The 26,821-nt window shown below is 41.1% G+C and overlaps 2 long non-coding RNA genes across 2 annotated transcripts in view; both read right to left on the bottom strand.

Annotated features, from left to right (window-relative positions):
* The window catches only part of LOC137092832 (uncharacterized), a 272,819-nt gene that overhangs the window by 72,805 nt on the left and 173,193 nt on the right, over nt 1-26,821 (bottom strand). The window lies entirely within an intron of this gene.
* Nucleotides 3,553-6,992, bottom strand: LOC137092262 (uncharacterized). Its single transcript, XR_010908195.1, has 5 exons — nt 6,754-6,992; nt 5,911-5,972; nt 5,697-5,818; nt 5,320-5,454; nt 3,553-3,864 (listed from the first exon to the last, which is right to left on the bottom strand). It is a non-coding gene; the product is annotated as an uncharacterized lncRNA (long non-coding RNA).

Genomic DNA, 26,821 nt, shown 5'->3' on the forward strand with positions numbered 1-26,821 from the left:
ATTTCCTTCAACGCACTGAGATGTTTTAATAACAGACTGGATAAGAGCCCCGTTGCCTGGCAACCGGCTGCTGTCAACATGCAGCCTGTGTTACCGTGGGAACAGGACGACTGGTGGGAAGAGTGGGACACAAAGCTGAGGTCCACCAAACAGTGATCAGCTGACATTCGAGGTCAACATCATGGCTCTCTTAGAGATCCGCCAGGTCAGAAACTTCTTCTGCACTTGAACACAAACACTCAGAGATGCCTATTCAGAAAACTCGCTCCTTTATAATGTCCGCTAATGGCTTGTGTGCATTTTGGATTACACGTGTGTGTATGTGTGCATGCGCATGCAGGCCTCTTACCTTCCCTTTTTCATACCCACATGCTTCCATTGTCTGGGTCGTGGTTAGCTGGTGCTCCAGTGGAGTGGTTTAAAGTGCTGTTGTGAACGGAATGCGAGAGGTGAGGGAAGCTGGGGTTAATTATTTGCTGCATATTAATGGCCAGCAGTGGCGTTCAGTATGGAGAGTCAGCCTTCTTCACACCGCCTCCAAAAATGTGACATTTCCAAAGAGCACAGAGTGAGAAATGTCTTTTTTTTTCATTCTTTTTAAATGGTCACGCTGGTGCGCAAAATCAGACTAAATTATTTGTTTAGACTAATTTGTATTGATTCGGTTGTTGAGTTTAATATTTAGTCATAGTAGTTAAAAACTCACTGGGTGGGTGGGTGGGTGTGAAGTGTACCAGTGGAAAATGTCACTCACATATGACTTTAGATAACATAGAATATATTGCATGCGTCAATTGGACTATGTATATGGCACTTCTGCATCCTTTTTTATTAAGTTTCAATCCATATTTATTGTAATTGCATGGAAAAGAAAGGCCAACACAGTCTTTCTCTTTTGTATTCCACAGAAGAAAGAGTCATGCAGGTTTGAAATTACATGAGTAAATAAGGCTTTTGTGTCAACTACCCTATTTTTTTAATTTCTTAAAAACTATCCTTTGTCCATCCACCCACAGTCTGTCGATCCCAGGAAGACAGTTTGTTATGTCAGTAAAGCATATTGGTCTTTAACAGATCACTTTAGTTGTGTTCCCCGGTGGTTCTGCATTTTCATTGTTCAGTCAATTTTCTTTAGTCCTGGTCAAGGTCACTTTCTCGCTCTCTTTCTTTCACCTGAGGTTCTTCATAATGTATATAAATACCCAAAAGGATTGTTTGATTAAATTCTGGCGTTTTCTACCAGCACACATTTCCATTCAAATTGTTTTAATGCTAATGCTGGTATGAGTGAGAGAATTGCAATAAATGTGTGCCACATGCTCTTGTCATAGTTTAAACGTACAAAGATATCTAATACTTTCTGTATAATTACGCATGCAGAAAACAGGCTAGAATGTGCTTGGCCTAATGAAAGTATTTATCAGTGCTTTATAAATGTCTCGCTGATGAATGCCGTCACTCACACAGACTGCTAATGGAAATATCATGCACTATCCTGTTGTTGTGCCATAGCAGTGTCGCACTGATCTGAGAACTAGGGCAAGAGTTTCTTGAATAATGCCAAATATGTCAGATATGTTTTTTTTCAAAGACATATGTATTGCGTTTTGTTGTTCCTAAAATTAACGAGAGTGGCCAGATTTTTTCGGAAGAAAGTAAGTCAGACAACATTTAGAATGACTTCAGTCGTATTCATGTTTCTACAGTACTTTCCTTTCTTCTCTTCTTTGCCATTCTTTTCTACCACTCAGCCAGATGCCCACTACGTTTTGTTGCAAATCAGTTGTTCTTTTTTGTTCACTTTCTGGCTTCTTCCTTTCGTCTCCACATTCCCCCTGACCTCCTGTTGTAGAAGCAGACGATTGTTCCCTCTTCAGAGCTTTAAGGCAAGAAAGCTAGAGAGCTGGGGACAGCAGTGCACCCTCCATGTGTGCTCTTTTCCTCCCTCACTACGTTTTTGCACTTGCTGTTATGCATCATGAATAAAAGAAAAATGATTATGACTGAGGGAGTGTTGTTTCACTGTTGACCCCTGTCTAACCTTCTTTTGCTGTTCCACTTTGGACACAGTGAGAGAATGCAACTCCTAAAGTGCAGCTGACATGAATATGATTTTGCTATCTTTTTTCTTTTTCTTTTTCTTTTTTAGCATTATTGTCAGAATATATTTGTATATTTATATTTGAAGGGTCACGTGACCCTTCAGAAATCATTCTAAAATGATGATTTGCTGCTCAAGAAACATTTATAAGTATTGTCAATGTTGAAAACAGTTAGGTGAAACATTTATTTTAGGATTCTTTGATGAATAGACAGTTCAAAAGAACAGTTTTTTTTTTTTATAGAATAGAACACTTCTGCAACATTTTACTGTTCAAGTTTCGGTCAGTAAGATTTTTTTTTTATTATTACATTAATGCATTTACACAAAATTAATACATTTATTCAACAAGGATCCATTAAATTGATCAAAAGTGACAGTAAATACATTTATAATGTTACAACCGATTCTGTTTTTATTTTTATTTTTTTAAATGCTGTTCTTTAGAACTTTATATTCATCAAAGAATCCAGAATTTTTAACTTTGATAACATTAATCATAAATGTTTCTTGAGTAGCAAATCATCATATTAGAATGATTTCTGACACGTAACGCTGGAGTAATAGATGCTGAAAATTCAAATTTGCATCAGAGAAATAAATTAAATATTAAAATGTATTCAAATAATAATAATAAAAAAACAGTTATTTTACATTCACAATATAACTGTTTTTTTTATCAAATAAATGCAGCCTTAATGAGCATAAGAGACTTCTAAAAACATAAAAAAATCTTACAGATCAAAAACTTTTGAATGGCAGTGTCTATAGGTAATATCTATTTTGCAAACACACACACACACACACACACACACACACACACACATATATATATATATATATATATATATATATATATATATATATATATATATATATATATATATATATATATATATATATATATACTCACTTAAAAACGTTGGGTTAAAAATAACCCAACACGTAACCCAACTGTGGGTTGGTATAGCACCTTCCCAACGTTGGGTTATTTTAACCCAATGCATTGGGTTACAAAACAGTTGGGTTAAAAGTAACCCAACAGTTGAGTTACATTTTTATTTTTATTCAAGCCATTATTTTAATAAATAAAATACCCATTGTTTTCAAATACAGATTTTTTTATTTGTATAAAACAATACATGTGCTTTAAAATATATATTTTAAATGTCAAACTAAATATTGGGGAGTAAATATTTATTGTAAATATACATAAATGTGTAAATATTAAATTCAAAATACACAGCACACATAATACACAAAAATGTACATAAGGTAAAACATACATAAAAGGTGTGCATACAAAACAAAAATTAAAAATGAACACAACAAATATTAAATTAAAAACCTATACAAATATGGACAGAATACACAAATTCATAATATTAAATTCTTCCAGAAATAAACAACTTTATTAAAAAATCTACATTGTACACTGTATGCCTTGATGTGTTGTTAACATATCTTAAGTAGCAAAACAAATACAAATTATGATAATCAAAGTTTTTAATGAGGCAGCAAAATATATATTCAAGTTTGCATGCTACAAAATCTCCCAAATGGGGCAGAGGTCTTTGGATAGTTCATGTCATAAATAAATAAAAAATCTGAAACATACAGCCAGTGCTTGAAATAAGGTCTTCTGTTCAACTGCCTCCACAATGAAAATGAAAAAAATCAGCGAGGTCTCTTTGTCCCCAAGCATCGTCATGTGGATCCTGGCTTGTCTCACTGTTCAGCTAATGCTCCATGTTAGTTCCAACCTTAAAAGAATTTTAAAAAAAAGTTCAGTTTGCTTGCACTGTGACAACATCAGCAGTGTTAAATTACGTAAAAGTTACAATGAAGCAGTGTTGTACTGAATTAAACAAATTGTCACTAATTAGTCATTACATCTGCTGTTCATTTTTCACCAATCAACATACTAATCCTCATGCCGTTTCAAACCCGTAAGACTTTGGTTCATCTTCGGAACACAGAAAGGCCTAGAAAGGCAGTAAAGACATTAAAGTAATCCATGTGACTCCAGTAATTCAACCTCAGTTTTATGAAGTGACAAGCGTATATTCTATCCCTTAACCATAATTTACCACTTTATTTACAAAACATTAATCTCAACACATGTTCACGAGAGCCCCTTGACGCATGCGTGTTGTGTTGAAAAGAGTGCAAATGTTGTGTTGTTGTTGCAAAAAGCACTCGTGTCGCTTCATAAAACTGAGGTTAGACCACTTGAATCCCATGGATTACTTTAATGCTGTCTGTCCTGGGTCTTAAAGTGGTAGTTGCGTAGGTCGTCAATGGAGGGACAGAAACCTTGCAGATTTCTTTAACATTTGTGTTTTAAAGAACAACGAAAGTCTTACAACAACACGAGGGTAATTCATGAGATAGTTTACCCAAAAATGAAAATGATTCCATGATTTACTCACCCTCAAGCCAACCTAGGTGTGTATGACATTCTTCTTTCAGACAAATACAATCTGAGTTATATTAATAAATATCCTGGCTCTTCCAAGCTTTATAATGGAAGCCCATAATTTGAAGCCCAAAAATGCATCCATCCATTATAAAAGTGCTTCACACGGCTCCGGAGATTAATAAGAACCCATTGAAGTGAATTGATGGGATTGTGGGATTGATAAAGTAAAATATCTAGCTTCCAGTGGACCGCCTTAAGTATTCAACTTCTGAAAAAAGCGTAACTGCTGTGAGAATAACGTCGGACGTAGCGTAAAAAAGCGTAAATGCCGAGACGATTAAGTTGGACGTAGCGTAAGCATTTTGAATTGCGAGAGGCGTTACAGTTTCTTTGTAAGTTGAATAAGGAAGGCTGTCTGTCGAAAATTTGTTATTTTAGTCTATTAAGTTTTAAATATGGATATTTTTTCTACAAAAACCCATCGATTCACTTCAGAAGGCCCTTATTAACCTCCTGGAGCCGTATGGATTACTTTCATAATGGATGGATGCACTTTTTTGGGCTTCAGATTTTGACCATTATAATGCTTGGATTAGTCAGGACATTTATTGATAACTGATTGTGTTCGTCTGAAAGAAGAATGTCATATACACCTAGGATGACTTGAGGGTGAGTACATTATGGGATATTTTTTGGGTGAACTATTGGATAATCTATTAACAAGTAAAATCACTAAAGGAAATAATAAATGGATGCACTTTATCAAAGCTAATTTGATAGTGTTGCTTTTACTTACAGGCTGATGGGTGAATGTAATTAAGCTTCTCTTCATTTCAGCATATGTTGGACACACCATTTTGTCCATTTGTGAGGTATGGCGATGATGGCAGGATGGCAGGAAAGGTTTTAAAGGCAATTTCTCCATGATCATCTTTGAAAGACAAGTTAACAGAAAAAGAGAAAAAAAAACAGTGTTCACCTACCAAATGTGTGGACCTGATTTCATATGCACTTAGACACAACCAAAACAACTTATTAAAATTAAAACATACTGTATGAAAATGAGAGAAGACAGCTGAAAAAAATAATAATAAACTGGTTGTTTCCTAAACAACCTGGTTCTGTAGTAGCCCCTGCACTGCACATTGGCCTATCTAATGTTATTCAACTTACCAGCTTGTTAGTAGAGACTCCAAACCCGGAAATGTGCGTCAGATAAGGAAGACATCGAACTTGTGTACTATTGGTGATACTCCAGGACTAGAGTCAAGAACCACTGAGATCCAATCCTTCCTCTGCATTAGAATGAAGCAGGGGAAAATAACCAGAAAAGTAAACTAGTCTTTAAAAAATAATTGTGTACAACTTGTTTCAATATCGTACTCACCTTTAATTAAATGGCAGAGGTTCAACTGTTCTAGTCTTTGCTTCACAAATGAATCCATTGGTCTAAAACACAGGTATATAACAAATTTAGTACAACATATTTAAAATATAGGCAAAAACTGTCAGCTTCATAAGAAAACGTACTTTAGTTGTATGATTTAGCTACTCCTGTAATACGTTTAATAGTAACATGCATAATATATATTCATATGACAACATTCATTATGAATATAGGCCTACCACATTTTTGCCAAATTATCATAGTTGCAGTTTGTGTTAACTTACTACGGTAAAACTAACGTTAGGTAATTTGTGGGTTGGAAAACATTCTAACTGTCGTGAACTAACGTTACAATTGTTAGCACAATATTTCAGTTTTCTGCGTCAATGCTGTTGTGAATATCTGCACTCATTCATCTCACAACAGATATTTAGAGTAGTAAGTTATACTGTTGGATATTCGGCGACTTCAAACGCTTCTCCCTGGATCTCACAGCGCTGCTGTGGTGTCGTGTGACCGGGTCTGAGCTCGCGCTGCACGGGCCGAGCTGATAATGCTCCGCGCGGCATCAGATAGTGATTTCAGACTAGGCATAAGTTACTTACTTTCTGTATCGCCGTATTAAGTTTCTAAATAGGTACACTAGAATAATGTTTTTACTTTATTACTGCTAGCGAGCTAACTGGGATAGCTATGGTTTATTTCCAATCTATCTCATTTTTCCAGAGAGCATTAACAGGATTTTTTTAAATAAAATTCAGTTTTCGACTATATTCAACGTTTCAGTACACAATACATAATGTTATAAGAGTTGTATTCATAAAAAAATGTGATTTGTCTTACCATTCATTTCATAATCAGGCTGCAGCAGCGTCTTCTGTTGGCAGTAGCTGGACGGTTTGCCGTTAAAATTTGAACCGTCACTGGGGAAACCGTATTTAACCCAACGGCCGGGTTATTACTAAAAATAACCCAACGATGTTAAAATAACCCAACGTTTTGCAAAATAACCCAACATATTGACCCAATATGTGTAACCCAACGGTTGGGTTAAAAAAATAACCCAACGTTTTTTACTGTGTATATATAACAAAATCAACACATTTTATTCATAAGCCCGATATGCCTTCATAACATAGATTCTCAAAACTGAGCTATGAAATCTATGAGCCGGCAAATGAGGGTTGATGATGTGATGCCCATGTTGTGAAGTCCAATTGGTGGTGATGGGTAATTTGGATGAAATATGTGCTGTGACCCAAAGCAAAAATTGTGTAAGCCAATGTGTTGCTAACACAAGACGCTGATTCATCCAGTAAAATAACCTGTTTACTGCGATAGCGCAACAATCAGGTTTGCACACTAGTTATTTTCCACCATAGCTGAACACACTGCTTTAGCAGCTGGAACTCAAACAACTTTTGTTGTTTGTTTTTCCCCAGTGTCATGCTGTGTTTAGTCAAGTGTTCTTTGTAGTGTTATCACTCACTTGGTAAACAATATTATCCAACGGCACTTTCCACCATTTGAGAAACAGTGCCAATTTTACTCCCAGAATTAGCTTAGATGCAAAAAAAAAAAAAAAAAAAAAACTAGACTTGGGTTTGTGAGCACATGCTGTTTTGAGATGTTTGCTGCTGTTGTATGAATTCGGAATAACAACGGATGGTGCTCTTAAATTACAACTGCCTCACATACCAATTAAAATAACTATATATAAGCAACATAAAAGTTTTGAATAGGGTTTTTTTCTTGAGGGCCTCTCGGTGTCACCAATATGATTACTGTCAATTCTTGAAAATTTGCACACCCCTTATACATTTTATTAGCAGTAGCTGTGTTGCTCATACATCCTGTCTGCCTGTCATGCTTGTACCATTATTCGGTTTTGAATGGTCAGGTGGTAAATTGCACTTTAATATTCAAATTCTTACAGTACTGCAGGTCAGACTGGAATATGTAAAAAAAAAATGTTTTATGTATTTAAATGTAGTCTCTTATGCTGAATATGCTCACATATTTCTCCTCAGTATTATTTGATGAATACAAAGTTCAAAAGAACAGCATTTATCTGAAATTGAAAGCTTTCAAAGAAACTGTTTATAACACTGATAATAATCATAAATGTTTCTTGAGCACTCATATTAGAATAATTTCTGAAGGATCATGTGACACTAACGACTGGATGCTGTAAATGCATCTTTGATCACATTATATTCTTCTTTACTTGATATTCTTATAGAAAACAGTTATTTTAAACTGCAATAATATTTAACTATAAATGTTTGTACTGTATTTTTTAGCAAATAAATGCAGCCTTGTTGAGCAGAAGACATCTTTTAAAAACAAGAAATGTCAATGGATTTTTTCTAAACGTTAAACATAGTGATTCTTTTTGTTTACAAAAACAGATTTATAAATGATTGCTGTACTCCTTCCAAAACATGCAGCACGTCAGATAAGATATCCGCACTAATTCTCACTGATCACATTCTCAAATCCATCCATTCATAAAAAGGTTACCAGGCAACTGAAAAGCAGTTTCAGGGTGATTTTTTTCTCCACTTTGTAATTTGAACCCTGGCTAACAAGCTAATAGAGTCTAGCCGATGGTGCATAGAGCTTGTGCAGCGCTGTCAAAATCAATCCGTGAATGTATGAGAAAATGTAACATTTTGCAGTTTACTTAGTATTTGTTTAAGGCCATTTCGCAATTTCAATCATCATAAATTGACGTACAGCAACAAGTCATTTCATGAGCTCTAGGGCCCCCCACAAAACTACAGTACCCCACAAATATAGCAAAACCGTGTGTGTGTGTGTGTCCTTGTTTATATTACAGTACATTGTGGGGACCAAATGTCCCCATAAGGATAGTAAAACCTTATGAGATCACACACTTTTCAAAAGGCTTATAAATCATACCGGATGAGTTTTAAAAAAATGTAAAAATGGAGAATGTTTCCTATGATGGATAAGTTTAGGGGTAGAGGCACTGTAGGGGGAATGTACAGTTTGTACGGTATAAAAGCCATTATGTCTATGGAGAGTCCCCACAAAGATATTGAACCAGACAGTGTGTGTGTGTGTGTGTGTGTGTGTGTGTGTGTGTGTGTGTGTGTGTGTGTGTGTGTGTGTGTGTGTGTGTGTGTGTGTGTGCCTTGTTTATATTACATTACCAAATGTCCCCATAAGGAGAGTAAAACCTGAAATCACCTTCATTGTTGTGACCAGCCAGCAGTCCCCACTTTTCAAAAGGCTTATAAACCTGGGGTGCATTTCCCGATAACGTTGTCTCTTAGCACGCTACGAAGTCTCTAAAGGTATAACTTAACTGAAGGTATACCATTTCTAGGTGTGTTCCCCAAACTATACCTTATTATGTTGCTTAAGGTAAACCTTCTTAAGTGTGACGTTAGCAGGTGCTGTTCGTGGCGGCGTTGCTGAATTGGCTTATATCGATGGCTCAAGAATCGATTATTACTCTATGCAGGGGCTGTTTCACTGCGTTATGTGAAAAAAGTATGTTCTTTATAAAAATCATTCAAAATTGCACCTACATTTTACATAATTCTGAAATGAGTGCGCAAACCAGCAATCTCATGTTCAACCGCATCATGAGCATGCGTCATTTAAATTATTGCAACATATTTTCCATAAAGTGTCTTGATTTACTCCACAACCAGGGATGATTGCCCATGCAGCAGCTGCATCACATTATTGTATAAATAACTAATTTATATTATTAGATGTCCTAGTCAATAAAAACGCAACACGCAAAACATATAATCAGCTGCTACTATGTGGAGAAAAAATAAAGAAAGAGAAGAGCTGCCAGCAGCTGATTTTAGGGCTGAGGGGGTAGCTGTGTCTCAACAAAGTTGGTCCAACAAGATCTAAAAGCTGCTGAATTGCTGTCGTGGTAGGCAAAATTTATTTTTAATAGCAGCATCTGACATGGTAGCCAGGGGACTAAAGTTTTCACATATAGTGCACATACACTAAATGGCTCCGCGGATGGCGCCGTCTTTGATTTAGCATAATTCTATTCGCTGCCTCGCTGCCAAAGTTTGTCTAAACTCCCCTCCACAATCATTCCCTTTAAATAGACTCCTAAGCCTTTCCTGTCTAATGGTTTGCCAGCTGATGTACCTTTGGATAATATCATTAAAAAGCTAACAACCATTAGTGTTTGTAATGACATTTTTTATGACAATTTTAATAAAAAATAATAATAAAAAAACTAGCGTAATCGAACACTGGGTGTATATTACAACTTCGGAATTACTTTATATTCGTATAGACTGACATATAAAGAAGCTTTTTTCACAGTGGTGGCCACTAGTGGAATGAACTGTTAATAGTGATAAGGTATATAGCTAAGAGTGGTCCAGACCAACATTACGAAAGTATGACTTAAAGAAGGAATTCTTAACTAAGTTTGTTTCGGGAAACACATATTAATGTTAAGGGATGCCTTAAGGTATAACTTAAGAATGATGTAGAGTTAAGAAGGTTTCGGGAAATGCAGCCCTGGTCTCACAGATTTCCATGAAATCAACACGGACACTTAACTCAAAAATCTGTGGTAGTTTCACGGAATCACTGAAAACTCTGTGATGGGTTCACGGAAGTGATGCCTATGTAAGTCAATGACAGGCAGCATCCGTGGTCCACACACGGAGTCCCTGTTCCAACACCTTAGATTCGTCAGTTTGATTCAGTCAGCATAATTTATTTGCATTTATTTTTCTTTTTATTCAGACACATTTTGAACACGTAACTCAATCCTTTCCCTAAACCTACCCATTTGTGTATTATAAAAAACAAACAGGATATAACAGGCAGATACACAGATACTGCAGATACTGTTTATTCAGAAACTACAAATATTCCAAGTGTTCCGAGGCCAAACGATTGATATGTGTGAAGAAAATCCCCAAAAATGATCAGTAACATCGAGTCCATCTGGCAAATATTAATACATTTCAAATATTGCCGCCGGAAGAAATGTCACGTCAGCTTTGACAGTATTGGCTGTCGTGTGTCTCATGACCAATTGCGTCATTACGTCAGCTTTTGATTTTAAAATGCCATTGGCTCTCGTGTGTCTCGCGACCGATCGTGTCATGCTGAAGAGTCGTCTGTATCTTTTGAATCATGAGAAATATGAACGACTGCGTGTGTGGAGCGCGATCGTCATTTCAACAATTAAAACATTAAGATCAACTACATGAAGATATTGTATGACTTCAGAAGACTTGGAATGCAACATGAGTTAATACTTCTAATACTATAGTTAATACTGTTTCTTGTCCGTTTTTGCAATAAAAAACCGTGACTGTACATTTATTTGCTTGTTATGTGTTTTATATTGTTGACAGTGGGTAGGTTTAGGGTAGGAGTGGAGTTAGTTGCTCCGAAATATAAAAGTAGGCTATACATAGTCATAAAATCATGTCTACTTTTAAAAATGCAAATAATTAAATGTGTGTTGGGAATCCGTGTGTGGACCACAGACGCTGCCTATCATTGACATACATAGGCATCACTTTTATCACATAATTTTCGGCGATTCTGTGAAACTACCATGGATTATTGAGTTAAGGGTCCGTGTTGATTTCACGGAATTCTGTGAGACCAGGTTTCTTATAAATCATACAGGATGATGTTTTTTGAAAATGTAAAAATGCAGAATGTTTCCTGTGATGGGTAGGTTTAGCAACCCATTCTCACTCCCAAGGCGTCAAAAAAAGTTTAATAATTTAAGTTTTCTGAGGCCAAACGATTGATTTCCATGAAGAAAATCCCCAAAAGCAATAGGCATCTCAATCCGCCGAACATCATGAACACATCAAATTTCAAATATTGCCACTCGTTACGTGAGATTTCATAGTGAAATTGTATTTGCATTTACATCTATGGAGAGTCCCCACAAAGATAGTTAACCAGACGTGTGTGTGTGTGTGTGTGTGTGTGTGTGTGTGTGTGTGTGTGTGTGTGTGCGCGCGTGTGCATATGTGTACACACTTAACCATGTTAAGGACAACATTGTACAGTATATCATTTGTATGTAACATTCTTTTTTTTCTGTTACGGGTTAGACTAAAGTTTTTTTTATATATTTTTAGACTAAAGTTTTTCTATATAAAAACATTAGCAATGAATTGAATGCCCCTATTTAAAGCCAAGTAAACGTTGTTTACTTAGAGCTATGCTGTTATTTGAAAGATTATTAACTGCTATGTGTATGCTTAAGATACGAATGTGATAATGTTCGTTTGTGTAAGGAAGGAAGAGGACAAGGGGGTCGGTTTGACTGCTGACGCTTCTCTTTATTTCAACAAAACTCAGTCTCTTCACACTGCTATTGCCAGTGTGTATTTCTCTCAGTCACTTCCGGGTTCCGGTCAAACGTTCCGCTTCCGGGTCAACGTGTCTCACAACTCACTGTCCGTGGGTGTGTGTGTGTGTCGCGTCAGCAGTCCCTCTCTCTCTCCTCGGTCTCCGGTTCCACCTAGGTTTTATCCCCTCTCCGCGCTCATTACTGGAACGAGAGACAGGTGTTATTAATCTGCTTCCAACCCACTCACTTACCGCTCGTCCCGCGGCTCTCTCTCCCGCTGCAGACCTCGCTGAACCACGCCCCCCTTGCCACATACCCCCACCGCCCGACTCAGGCCGGGGAGCCGTCCGGCCTGCAGCAACCCCCCCCCCATTTCTGGAGAGGAAGTCGGCCACAGCCATCTGAGCACCCGGCCTGTGGACCACCTGGAACTTAAAAGGCTGAAGAGCTAGATACCAACGGGTGATCCGCGCGTTGGTATCCTTCATGTGGTGGAGCCATTGGAGAGGAGCGTGGTCCGAACAGAGGGTGAACTCCCGCCCCAGAAGGTAGTAGCGGAGGGTGAGAACGGCCCACCTGATGGCAAGGCACTCCTTTTCGATGGTGCTGTACTTAGCCTCTCTCTTTGAGAGCTTGCGGCTAATGTACAGCACCGGCCGCTCTCCCCCCTCCACCTCCTGGGCCAGGACTGCGCCCAGCCCCCTGTCCGACGCGTCAGTCTGCAACAGAAAAGGGAGAGAAAAGTCAGGGGAGTGTAAAAGCGGCCCGCCACATAGAGCAGCCTTAACTCGGGTGAAGGCCTGCTGGCACGGCTCCGTCCATTGGACCGTATCTGGTAGCTCCTTTCAAGTAAGGTCAGTCAAAGGGCTGGTGAGGTCCGAATAATTTGGTATAAACCGTCTATAATATCCCGCCAGCCCCAAGAACTGCCTTACCTCCTTTTTGGTCTTGGGTCTCGGACAGGTTGCAATTGCGGCGGTCTTGTCAATTTGGGGACGCACCTGTCCATGACCCAAGTGGAAGCCCAGATACCTTACTTCCACCCGCCCAATCGCACACTTCTTCGGGTTGGCCGTGAGCCCCGCTCCCCTCAGCGACCTCAAGACCGCCCGGACATGCTGCATATGCCGCTGCCAATCGTGACTGTAAATCACGATATCATCCAGATAGGCAGCAGCATATGCGGCATGGGGACGCAAAATCCTGTCCATGAGGCGCTGAAAGGTAGCGGGCGCCCCGAACAACCCGAAGGGAAGCGTGACGAATTGGTGTAATCCAAACGACGTGGTGAAAGCTGTCTTTTCTTTGGAGAATGGAGACAAGGGGATCTGCCAATAGCCCTTCGTTAAGTCCAATGTCGAATAAAATCGAGCCGTGCCCAGCCGATCAAGCAACTCGTCAACCCGCGGCATTGGATACGCGTCGAATTTCGACACTGCATTCACCTTGCGGTAGTCCACACAGAACCTGACCGAGCCGTCGGTCTTAGGGACCAAAACGATCGGGCTCGCCCAGTCACTGTTGGACTCCTCTATTACTCCCATATCGAGCATTGCCCCTAATTCTTCCTGAACTACTTTTTTCTTGTGTTCAGGCAAGCGATACGGCCGGCTGCGAACTACCACGCCCGGCTCGGTCTCGATATGGTGCTGAATTAAATTGGTACGTCCCGGTAGGGGCGAGAACACGTCGGCGAACTCCGCCTGTAGCTTTGATAAATCAGTGAGTTGGGACGGTGAGAGGTGATCTCCCCCAGGGGCCAGTGCGACTGATTGTGCTTTGATGCTCGCCTCTGGCCCGAGATCATCCTCTCCCCCGATCACCGTCGCCAACAACACTGATTCCACCTCATTCCATTTCTTCAGGAGATTGAGGTGGTAAATTTGACGTGCCCCGTTCCTATCGGATCGTATCACTTCATAATCGAGATCTCCCACCTGTCGTGCGACCTCAAACGGCCCCTGCCACTTTGACATTAATTTAGAGCTCGATGTAGGGAGTAATACGAGCACTTTCTCTCCCGGTGTGAATTTGCGTAGTTTCGTACCCCTGTTATATGACCGGCTCTGGCGGTCCTGGGCTTGCAACAAATTCTCCCTAGATAGCCGCCCCAAGGTGTGGAGTTTTGTTCGCAAGTCCATGACGTACTGAATTTCGTTTTTGGCCAAAGAAGGTCCCTCCTCCCAAGTTTCTCGTAGGACGTCCAGCACCCCCCGTGGCTGTCGTCCGTAGAGAAGCTCGAAGGGGGAAAACCCCGTTGAGGCTTGTGGAACCTCCCGCATGGCAAATAAGAGGGGTTCTAACCACCGATCCCAATTTTTGGCGTCTTCCTGTACGAACTTACGGATCATGGATTTAAGAGTGCGATTAAATCGTTCGACCAAGCCGTCCGTTTGTGGGTGATAGACGCTTGTTCGAATGGATTTAACGCCCAATAATCCGTAGAGTTCGCTCATCCTGCGTGACATAAACGCCGTGCCTTGATCAGTGAGGATTTCTTTCGGAATCCCCACTCGGGAGATCAGACGAAACAGTGCGTCCGCAACACTCTTCGCGGAGATGTTGCGGAGAGCCACTGCCTCCGGATATCGTGTTGCGTAGTCCACGATGACTAACGCAAAACGATGTCCGCGTGCGGATCGCTCTAATGGCCCGATGAGGTCCATCGCAATTCTCTCGAAGGGGACCTGCATTAATGGAAGGGGGCGCAATGGCACTTTTGGGGCGGCCAGTGGATTCACCAACTGACATTCAGGGCAAGACGCGCACCACCTGCGCACATTGTCATGAATGCCTGGCCAAAAAAATCGGGTCATTAAGCGATTCAGTGTGGCCGCCTGCCCCAGGTGGCCCGCTATCGGGTTCGAGTGAGCCGCCTGGAAAAGCATTTCCCGGCGGCTCTTTGGTACTAATAACTGGGTTGTATCCACTTTTGTCTGAGTGTCTTGGGTCACTCGATACAACCGATCCTTAATTATGGCAAAATAAGGATACGTGATGGGCAAGGCGGGTTGGAGAGACTGACCGTCGATAGAGCGGACCTGCTGAAATGCATGTTTTAGGGTCTCATCTTGAGACTGCTCCAGAGGGAAGTCATCGCGGTCCGAGAGAATCAGTCTCTCGACCCCGCTCGGTTCCTCTGAAGCTGTTCCCAAGGGTCCCGTATCAGTCTCGCCAACCTGCACTCGCACCGCGACGTTCCTAGCCTTGTTTTCCCAAGCGGCATCCGCGCATAACGACCCCAATAACGCCGAAAAGGCGGGCCAATTCGTCCCCAGAATTAGCGGATGCAGGAGGTGGGGACTAACCGCCACCTCAACACTATGCTTTTTCCCCCTAAACTGTATCGTGACTGGGACAACCGGATATTCCACCACATCCCCGTGCACACACTGCACCTTAACCATGCGGCTTGTATCCAATGCCCCAGGCTGCATCAGGCTTTGATGGATCGAGGTTTGGTTGCATCCTGAATCCACCAAAGCTTGATATGTACCCCCCTTGATACTCACAGGAATTTGGTACTCTCCTGCTTGATCGGGGGTGGCCCGTGGGACGTTCGGGATCCGGATCATTGTTCCGATGTCCATCATCGGACACCGGTCCACAAAATGATCCGGATCACCGCACCGCCAACAGGCCAGCCCAGGCCTGCCCGCCGCCCCTGCGGAGGGGAGTGGGTTGGAAAGTGAGCGCGAGGAGGGTGTGAAACCGGAGCCATTGTCGCCACCCGCCCCCAGCGGCCCCGCCCCCCTGGGCGGAGCCCGCGAACTCCCGGACGGTCCTGGGCCCATCCCACCCCGACCTCTGGGGGGAACGTGAGGAGGGCCTGGAGGACGGGACCTGGGGAGAGGGACAGGGCGAGAGGGAGAGACAGAGGGGGGAGAGAGAGAGTGAGAGGTTAGTGAGGGCTCGCCGACCCCCGGGCACGCCACCAGGTGGTCCTCCGCCAGCTGGATGGCCGTCTCCAGCGACGTGGGCCGGTGGCACTGGACCCACTCGGCGGTCTTTCTTGGGAGCCGAGTGATGTATTGCTCCAGCACCACCAGATCGACGATATGGTCCACGTCGCTTCCGCCGGCCAAGAGCCATCTGCGGCACGAGTCCCGGAGCTGTTGGGCCATAGCGAAGGGTCGGCCGGCCTCGCCCCATTCCAGGGAGCGGAGCCTCTGGCGGTGTTGCTCCGGGGTCCGACCGACCCGCTGTAGGATGGCCCTCTTGAGATCCTCGTACTTCAGGAGGTTCGCTACCGGCAGATGTTGGGCGGCCGCCTGGGCTTCTCCTGTTAGTAATGGTATGAGGCGCACCGGCCACTGTGCCCGGGGCCAGCCGGAGGCCTCCGCGGTCTTCTGGAAGAGGTCTATGAAGGCCTCCGGATCGTCCTCTGGCCCCATCTCGTGGAGGGGCACGTGGACCGGTGCGCTAGCCAGCCCGGCGGCTTCGGCGCGAACCTCCCGATCCATCCAGCTCCGGAACCTCTCGCGGTCCTCTTGCTGGCCGCGGACAATCGCCTCGAAGCGGCGCTCTTGGTCTGCCCGCAGGTCCAGCATTGCCTGATGTTGGTCTTGGTGGAGGGCCGCGAGGGAGGTGATGATGTCCGCAAACGGCGAGGCGGAGGGCGTCTGCATGGCGGCGGCTCGGTCCTACTTCCTTCCCGGGTTTCGGCACCAGTGTGATAATGTTCGTTTGTGTAAGGAAGGAAGAGGACAAGGGGGTCGGTTTGACTGCTGACGCTTCTCTTTATTTCAACAAAACTCTTTATTTCAACAAAAGTCTCTTCACACTGCTATTGCCAGTGTGTATTTCTCTCAGTCACTTCCGGGTTCCGGTCAAACGTTCCGCTTCCGGGTCAACGTGTCTCACAACTCACTGTCCGTGGGTGTGTGTGTGTGTCGCGTCAGCAGTCCCTCTCTCTCTCCTCGGTCTCCGGTTCCACCTAGGTTTTATCCCCTCTCCGCGCTCATTACTGGAACGAGAGACAGGTGTTATTAATCTGCTTCCAACCCACTCACTTACCGCTCGTTCCGCGGCTCTCTCTCCCGCTGCAGACCTCGCTGAACCACGCCCCCCTTGCCACAACGAATTCAAAGCTATGTGGCACAATGCCTTAATACATCCTTATTCCTTTCAGAGGAGCATGTATTGTGTTGATAGACACCCACATCAGTGAAGCAGCAACTGCAGTTAAAGGGGGGGTGAAACACTCAGTTTCAGTCAATCTCATGTCAATCTTGAGTACCTATAGAGTAGTATTGCATCCTTCATATCTCCGAAAAGTCTTTAGTTTTATTATATTTATAAAAGAAATATGGGTTGTACCGAGTCATTCCGGAAAAAAACGAGCGCCTGGAGGCGTATCGTGTGGGCGGAGCTAAAGAATGACAAATGCGCACAAAGCGGTGACGTCCTCAAGCGTGGAGAGACCCATGGCTATGGAGCTCAGCTAATAGATATATAATCCAGAATCATTCGGAGGCTGAAAAAAATTGAACAGGAGAAACAGCAACAGCAGGACGTCCGTCTCTGTGGTATGTACTGTATTTAGTGGCCTGTCAACATTTGTGTGTCTTTACTCACAGTTTATGAGGACATGATTCGGTTTATGGACTATTGTATGCAACTAAACCTTAGCAGTAGCAAGCAAAACGGTTTTGCACGTCAGACTAGTGTAACATTATACATAGAACAGCAATGGAGTCAGTTAGTGCATTTGAATGATGAAGCATGCGATCGTGTCGTTTACTGATGTTTACTCACGTGACGAGCCAACAGCATAGACATTTGAAGCAGTTTTACTCACCGGCTGCTTCCAAAGCAGGACCGAACCTTTATCGCTGGGACCGCTCCGTCAAAAACACACTTCTTTGGTATGATTTGGTGAAGTCTTGACAGCAGTGAACGGTGGAGATCCACTTTGCGATGCGACTGAAGCGATGTTGTGAAGCTTCCCGTCATTTCTGCGTTCAAATCGGTTCAAATGCAGCGCTGCCTTCCCGGAATGCTGTGCTGAAGCGTTGAAGTCGCTTGATGTCACCCATAGGAATAAAGTGGAGCGTGGCGCGAAGTGTTTATGCGTGCATTTTCTCTCTCACTCTAGTCACACGCGCGCACGCACCCTACCGGGAGAAGAGCCCGTACAGCCCATACAAGGACCTTCCGCTCTATCGACATCAAACCGACCCATACTAAAAAAAAAAAAAAAAAACTCTACGAAACTTGTGAGAAACCGGAAGGAGTATTTTTAATACAGAAATACTCCATCAAACGTCCAACATTAGTTTTTGAAACTTTGTCTATGTTTAGGATGGGAATCCAAGTCTTTAACAGTGTAAAAAGATCAGTATGCATGAAACAGCATTTCACCCCCCTTTAAACTAAGAAATTGAAGAACAAAAACAGTAACACAAATAAACTCATTTTTTTCTATATTGCTCACGATGAGCACTTGTTTTTCAATAAAGAAAGGCGACATGTTTTTGAACGAAGAATGAGAAAAAAAGAAAAGCAATCAAACAAGCACACGCAACATCTGTAGACACACATCCACCCGTTCCACCTGCGCTAACGTACACATGTGGCCCGTCACTTGCTCTCCACACGTCTTTGATGGCAGCGTATGCCGTGATTGATTCTTGATGGGCGGTACAGCGTGGCTGCTGTTTTTAAATCCCGATCAGATTTGCTTACGTTGGCATTTTTATAGCCCACGACCAACAGCTGACACCGCAGGTACCTCCACTGACTGGTTGTGTGTGTGCGCGAGCCGCCACAAGCGCTCTAAGTGTTCCCGTTTAATAACAGACGGTGATAATTTAAGATGCATTGGTGGAGAACAGAGCACAAATCACGGCGGTGACGGCTCCGTGGAGACAAAATGGAAGGAAGGGCAGTAGAGAGATAAATCACACTAGGAGGGAGGGGAAAAAAGAACAGGAGAAGCAGATAGGGATGAAAACAAGGCCTTCCTGCTGCGGTGTGTTTGTGTGTGCGTGAGTTCGTATGATCAGTGATGAACAGACTGAGATGTCTCTAGTGAACGCTAGTCACAGCACATGCTCCCTCCAGTACAGTGTTTACAATGATCATTACTGCTTCACTGCCATTATAATGATGACCACAGAGACTAGTCTGGTTGTCCCTTTGAGACATCTCTCTCTGTCTGGCAATGACCCACTCACACAGAACCTAGCAGGCCTGCTGGTGCTTTGGACCTCGGAAGTCTGTATTACCTGGTGTTAGCATTCCTTTTCACCTTTTCTACAACAAATGTTTTTAAAATTATTTAAAATACAGTTAAATGTATATTTAAAGTATAAATGATAATTATATATATAAAGAGAAAACCATAAGTATAATGCTATGTTCACTTAAAGAAAACTTACAAGTATACGCGCAGTATAATCTACTAATAGTTTACAGAGATTACCCTTCAAAGTTTAGTATATATATATATATATATATATATATATATATATATATACTAATACTATATATATGTGTGTGTGTGTGTGTGTGTGTGTACAAATACCATACCACATATTAGGGGGCGTTTTTTTTTGTACACATATACATTTTAAAAGGGTTATGAACTGGCTTTTTTATAACTCTTGTCTGAGGTCAACTTATTACATTTATGTGACTTTTACATTCAAACACATAATAATAAATAAGTAATATGCTATTTTCTACCCTGGTTTTTTTTAGCCTCTCTCATGGAATACTCAATTTTTAAGGGCTCATCATAGCAGTAGCCATTTACTTCCAAATCTTCAGAGCGGCACAGCTCTGAAGATTTGGAAGTAAATGGCTACTGCTATGATTGGATAAGCTATTAATTGGAATGCTATTTTTTTTTATTCCTTGGCCGGCCCGATCAGATATAACTGCGTTACCGTGCATCACACACACACACACACACACACACACACACACACACACACACACACACACACACACACACACACACACACACACACACACATCTTATAAATATATAAATATATATATATATATATATATATATATATATATATATATATATATATATATATATATATATATATATATATATATATAAATTACTCACACTAAAACATACAGGATATTCTTATATTACCATAACCTTTTATACATCAAATGCTCAAGGGAAATTGATTGATTTCTTAACCCTTAAAGACCCTAGAACATTTTTGAGGCGCCTGATTGTTATATTATAACAACACTGAAACAAAGATTTTTCTTCAGAGAAATATATTATAATTTGAGCATGAAAAACAAACGCAAACAATACATCAAGTTGTGACAACAAACCGTGAAATAAAATATACTGAGGCTACTTTTACATGTGGGCGGCTATTTTCATAAACGGACATTTCAACTTCTCTGCACATAATCTTCTCAAACACAAATTGAGGAAAATATAATAGTGAAAATGTGTAAAACACAAACTACATACAAATAGAGAAATATACTGGCTGTGCTCTGAGAGAGAGCGCTTTGCACGCGTTTATTTCTGTTTGGTTTCATGATGCATGCAAATTCACACCCACGTTCATTTTTCAGAAACGTGATTCGTGGTTCAAAAGACCAAACACTGTGTTTATTGTTTGAGTTGATGAAAGTTTCAACGAATCTGGACACAGGGGGGTGGGACTAATAAAAAATAAAAAAATTCTGTTTGGCTCAGGGGAACAACCCACGTGTGTTTCCTGGACAAATCAATGCTGCATATTTTGATGACGCATACACGCTGACTACGGAGCCTCTGAATGATCAATCGCGAAACATATTATACCTATGGGAAGCGGAGATTCTCCTCTTTATGGTGCAGTTTACAGCATACAGATTGGATTTGCGGTTTAAAAGTTATTAAACATTTTAGAACGATAGTTATTTTTAGCCGCGGGCGGCTGTCTCGGTCTTTAAGGGTTAATTCATCACCCCTTTAAGCACATCGCTTTTTTTTTTCAACCCACAACACATTCTACAAGTTGTCACTTTTTGTGTCTCTTCAACATTTTCCGACTCCAGTTTGAACATAAAAGGCTAAACATGAGATAATCGGAGCTGCTTACATTTCAAAGAGGGCACGGAGCAACAGCTCATTTGCATTTAAAGGGACGTGCACAAAAACGGCCCATTTTGCTCACTCTCAAAAGGTGACCATTTTTAACATGCTATACAAAAAATATATGTGAGATATTTTGAGTTAAAACTTAACATGGACATTATGGGGACATTTTAAATTGTGAAAATGGGACATTAGCTATAGGACCCCTTTAAATGTATTATTATTATTTATTTATTTATTGGTCAAAATGTTGTTTTTGTTAGAAGTTCAAGTTAATACATAAAATCTTTTCAAAAACGGGCTACTGATAAAACACCTACTAATATACTGTTATATGTTTGCTTTCCAAAATACATGGATAGTTCTAAATAGCTCTCAATGGAGATGTTTTTATGCTCAAAAGGTGGTTACAAAATCTACCTGCATGAGAGTACCTGGGCTATGCTAAACAGTCAAAATGTTAACACAATTACACCATTAATGTTTTATCTTAAAAGTGAAATAAATAAAATAATAATAATACTTTTCTATGAACATTATCCATTAGGGTTATAAACATTTATTTTCACTTTAAAACTCAAAAGAATGCAATTCTAATGTATTGACGCTTCTTTCATAGCTTTGTGCTAATGCTGTTGAATTGAATAAATGGCTATTGGACGAATGTGAGCTGAAGGACTGGTAAGTGAGTGTTGTGTGTGTGTGTGTGTGTGTGTGTGTGTGTGTGTGTGTGCACTTACTCTGCCTGCTGGAGTGCGTACTAGTAAAGCATATCAGATGTGGCTGTTTGATCAGATGTTGGTGCGGTAAATAGCCAAACTTCTGCTGACAACTGCCATTTGTTTGTTGGACACTATCTTGTTTACGGGCCTCCACAGGGAGGAAAGAGATAAGGGTTTTAGAATTCATTAATGTGAGGCGTTATCGACGGTGTCTCTCGCGCATGTAGACAGTGAGAACTCACTTTAATTAAAATAACGAACAACAGCACTGCCTTTGGAGGAAGCAAACGGGATTGATTGGGAACTTTAGTCCAACTTAATTTCTCATAAGGAGCAAGCGGAACATCAGAAGTGTGCGCTTTGAAGCCTTTCCCACCCAGAAATGACTTTTCTGATGAAGTACAGAGGGAGGCTGGAAACAGATGAAATTCATATTTGAAGAAGTGTGGCAGGCAGGTGGAGATACCATGCAGATCAGTGAGGCAGAGGGAGTTGATTTTAATGGAGCCGCTCTCTCACTCCGCCTTAGAGGTGGCTCTCCGTCGCTCATAAATCATGCTGACCCACTCCTCCGCTCCGTGCGCTTTCTCTCCTTGTTGTAATTTATGGCCCAGCGGTCAAATTGCTACAAAAAAAGTCTTTCAATTTATAACTTTTAACCTCTGGACTGAAAACGAGAATTGACGATGAGGCAATTAAAGTGCAAGCGGGTTTTCAGCACACAAATACGCACATGGAGGGATGGCTTTCGTCAGTGAGACGCTGCTTGCCTCAATGACATTATCATATCGATTGTCACACACTGATGCCAAGGTTTGCTAATATTAGATTAAGTCCCATGTTGCCAGTCGCTCTATTAATGGGGCAATAACTAGCATTTCCCATTAAAATTTGATGAAAGATTAATAATAATGAACATTACTTACGGGGTAGTCATTACTAAATGTCACACACTGATATGCAGTATCGACTCTGAGGGCTTCAAAAGCACCATTTTTTATAGTGTTTAGCTCTAAATTGACGTTAATATCCTATACTTGTTTCACAAGCCAATATGAGCAGCAGACAGCAAATAAAACAGAGAGCCATTGCAGCAGACAAGAAAAGAAAAAGCTACTTTTTATTTGGCCTTCTAAAGACTCTGATCTGCTCAGCCTCAGTTGACATGCTACTAACAGGACCAAATCTCATCCGTCAGACACCAGTGGTATATAAGTGAGTGAGTGTGTGAGTGACGGATTGACTGAAAGAGATTCCTTCACACAGAGAAAAAAAGGCAAGGGTGAGGAGAAAGGTGAAATCACCTGAGGTGAGGAAAGGCGAGATCAGAGATGAGGCAAGACGAGAAAATAGCAGTGCAAATAGAAGAAAAGGAAGATAGAGATGGAAAGGAATGGAAAGGAATGGTCAAGAGCAGAGAGGGGGTGCTGTTTTTGATGGGTGGGATGAGACCACATCCTATTCATTCAGTGATGAGCAGCTTCTCATTATATTAAATTAACCTTAAACTATAAGATATGAGAACGATATAGACATAAGTTTAAGGGAGTGTTGAAATGACCAGCCCAGTTATATGTCGTGTTTGGGTTGCTGATGTCCTCACCAGGTTTCGTAGCTTAACCAGCAAAATCGTGTTAGTTTTTACTTGTATTTAATGGGAATTATGTGTAGTTGTATCATTTTGCATATAATGGGATACCCAATATTAATATCATGGCTAATTCGATAAGACAATAATTGTTATTTGTGCTATGGCCAATGTTAAAATACTATACTACTTTAAACATAAATAAATAAATAAATAAATAAATAAATAAATAAATAAATAAATAAATAAATAAATAAATAAATAAATAATATCAATCATTTTACATGTTACAACTGAATTTAGGCATCACAACAATATACATTATCGTTCAAAAGTTTGGGGTCTATATCATTTTCTCACCAAGGCTGGTCAGAAGTAAAATTATGATATTGTGAAATATTACACTTTGAATAATTGTCTTCTATTTACATTCAAAGAGCTTGATTGGTCGAATGGAATTCAAGCGTGGTTCAGGCAGACCACTGATCACTAAACGCCATCAGCTGACGCTCAGCCGATTTGTTACTCCACCTACTCTAATCAGCTATAGTATTTAAGTCATTCAAATACATGTTTCTCAGTTTGTCACACAGACATTTGCTCCCACCTCCACCTCCTAGCATCTTCATAATTGAGTTTTGGATTCTGTGTAGAAAATCTGTTATCATTGTATATCCTTCTGTAATATATGCTAAGGAACTTTTGGTTATTTGAAGGCTGGGGGTTTATGTTTCAAGGATGTAGCTGAAGCTGTCTATGGCAGCTCGAGCACCTTGGATACTAAACTTTTTGCCAAATTCAAAGATTTTCAAAAAATGTCATTCTCAACGTGGTCCTTACTAAAATGTATTTATTCCTTGTGATGGCAAAGCTGAATTTTCAGCATCACACAATCCCACACTTGATTTAAAGGAGCACTATATATGATTTTTGCAGTAAAATATCCAAAAAACACTAGGCCAGTAATATATAATTTGTTCAGTTGAGCTCTTACAATATTCCAAATGTTTCCAACTATTTGTACATTTTTAGAAAATTGCCATTTTAACCAATGAACCGGGACTTCTGAAGAAGTCACTTGTCAATTGTGTCATATCTGTGTTACCCTCGGTTTTCGGATTTATTCTGCAGAAGCGTTTTACTCTTAGTAGTGTGCAACAAGTGTCACAGCAGCTGCTGCGCGAACGCACAGAGTAACGTCATAACATCATTTTAAACACACTTAAATGTATCTTATATGATAAACAGAGCAGCAGGTACCTCATACTCATGACCGGAAAAGCAGAAATGGCACCGGCGACTGTGTGCCGTCATAATAAAAGTCTCGCTGCTTATGAGGCATGTGTTTGCCTAACAATCGCTCCAGCGGCCTTACTCAGCTCCTCAACACTCGGTCTTGCTCTGCTTCATACTACAGTAACGTTAATAACCGCATCCATCAACTTGATTTCTGCCTTAGTCCTATCCCAATTCTTTTCCTGTGAGGTGAAGACCACATGTCCCAAGATTCTGCGCTTAAACTTGGCGTCATCAAACTACATTTTTGTTTTGAATAGGCGCCCTCTAGCAGATGGAAAAGTTACATAGTGCAGCTTTAATGCAGAAGAGAAATATACATTTCTTAAAAAAAAAAAAAAAAAAAATCTTACATGTTTTAAATATTAATTTCAAGTGTTAGATGTTGGCAAAGGTAACCGCAATGTAAAAATGGAGAGCATATGAAAACATGAAACATCCAATGTGTCCAATATGGTACTAATAATGTTGTCGCTCCAAAACGCTTCATCATCACAAGGACAAAGCATAACGCAAATGACCATGTGTGTGTATTGTTTTATCTGTATATTTTTACATTTAAAACTTACTACAAAATGTCATGCCTTTGAAAACTAAAGAAAACAACATGATGCGCTATTCTGTCTCCATCTCCTTGAACATCTTTCTGACGCCCATGCACAAAAATGAACCAAAACACAGAACGCACAGACTGACAAGAAAAATATATCTATCAAAATAAGTTTCCAGAAATGCAGAAATAAGCTTGTCTGGCTATCACCAGATCAAGCTCAATTTAAAATTGAACATTGGTCTGGGGAGTCTGCTCTGTATTTTCGACTGCACAAGAGGCGTGATAAAAAAGCATTATTTGAATGACTCTGTTTGCAATTAGATAGTCCTTCAACCAATCAGACCACAAGAGGTGTGATCAACCACGACACATAATTTCTCTATCTGTCATCGTGTTAAACCCGCCAATAGCGTGCCAGGTGGAAAATTCAGTCTCTGATTGGTTCCCGCAAAAGTGTAACAGAAGCAGTAGAAATGAATGTACAGGTTTCCAGACCGAGTTGCCTGGCAAAATCAGATCGCCGGCATATCAGGCTGGGTTAACCCAGTCTAGAAATAAGCCGTCATTTTGTTTTATTTGTTCCTCTTTGGTACATTTATACATTTGGAATTTATATTACATTACTACTAGTACTGTTACTACTGATAAAACCAATCTCTGGTGGCCCCAAAAGTCTACGGGCCCATAGAATCATCCCACCCCGTCCCCCATTAGCTACGCTATCCAGCTATCCAGGCCTGGTCCTCTCTCATTCTTCACTGTCATCGATCCTACTTGTATGCGTCCACGCTCCTCCATGAGACCGGCGTGGCACGCAGGTGGCGCTCATCGTTACTCAGTCGCCCCTGTTCTTGCGGTCCCTCTGCCTTGTCCTGCTTGCCACAGTGTTCAAAATGTCCAGAGGTCATATTATACCAATGCATAACTGACACAAAACGTGTGATTTGACAAGCTGGATATCTCTTACATGTAGTCTTACCTAACATGTGATGCACAAGTGTTCAGCATATTGATTAGTCAGCAGACTTTGAGAGGTGACAGCATATACTGTTTATCATCCGGCCTTGATTGCTCAGCCAGATGGCTGTGGTGACGTGCAGTACACACATCACACACCAGCTCATCACCCGCTCTTTCTTTTTCACACACACTTTCTCTCTCACACATGCACACCCACACACCAACCCTTTTACACTTTATGCATACTCTGATGCACTTTCTCAATATGCCAGTTGTCACTGCAAGTTACTGTGGCAGCATTTTGCCAGCTGCTTACCCATCCGTTGTAGCTTTTATCTTTTTTCTCTTCATGGTTCCCTGTCAGAGGTCACATGTG

Source organism: Pseudorasbora parva, chromosome 11, assembly GCF_024679245.1.
Source record: "Pseudorasbora parva isolate DD20220531a chromosome 11, ASM2467924v1, whole genome shotgun sequence".
Classification (NCBI taxonomy): Eukaryota; Metazoa; Chordata; class Actinopteri; order Cypriniformes; family Gobionidae; genus Pseudorasbora; species Pseudorasbora parva.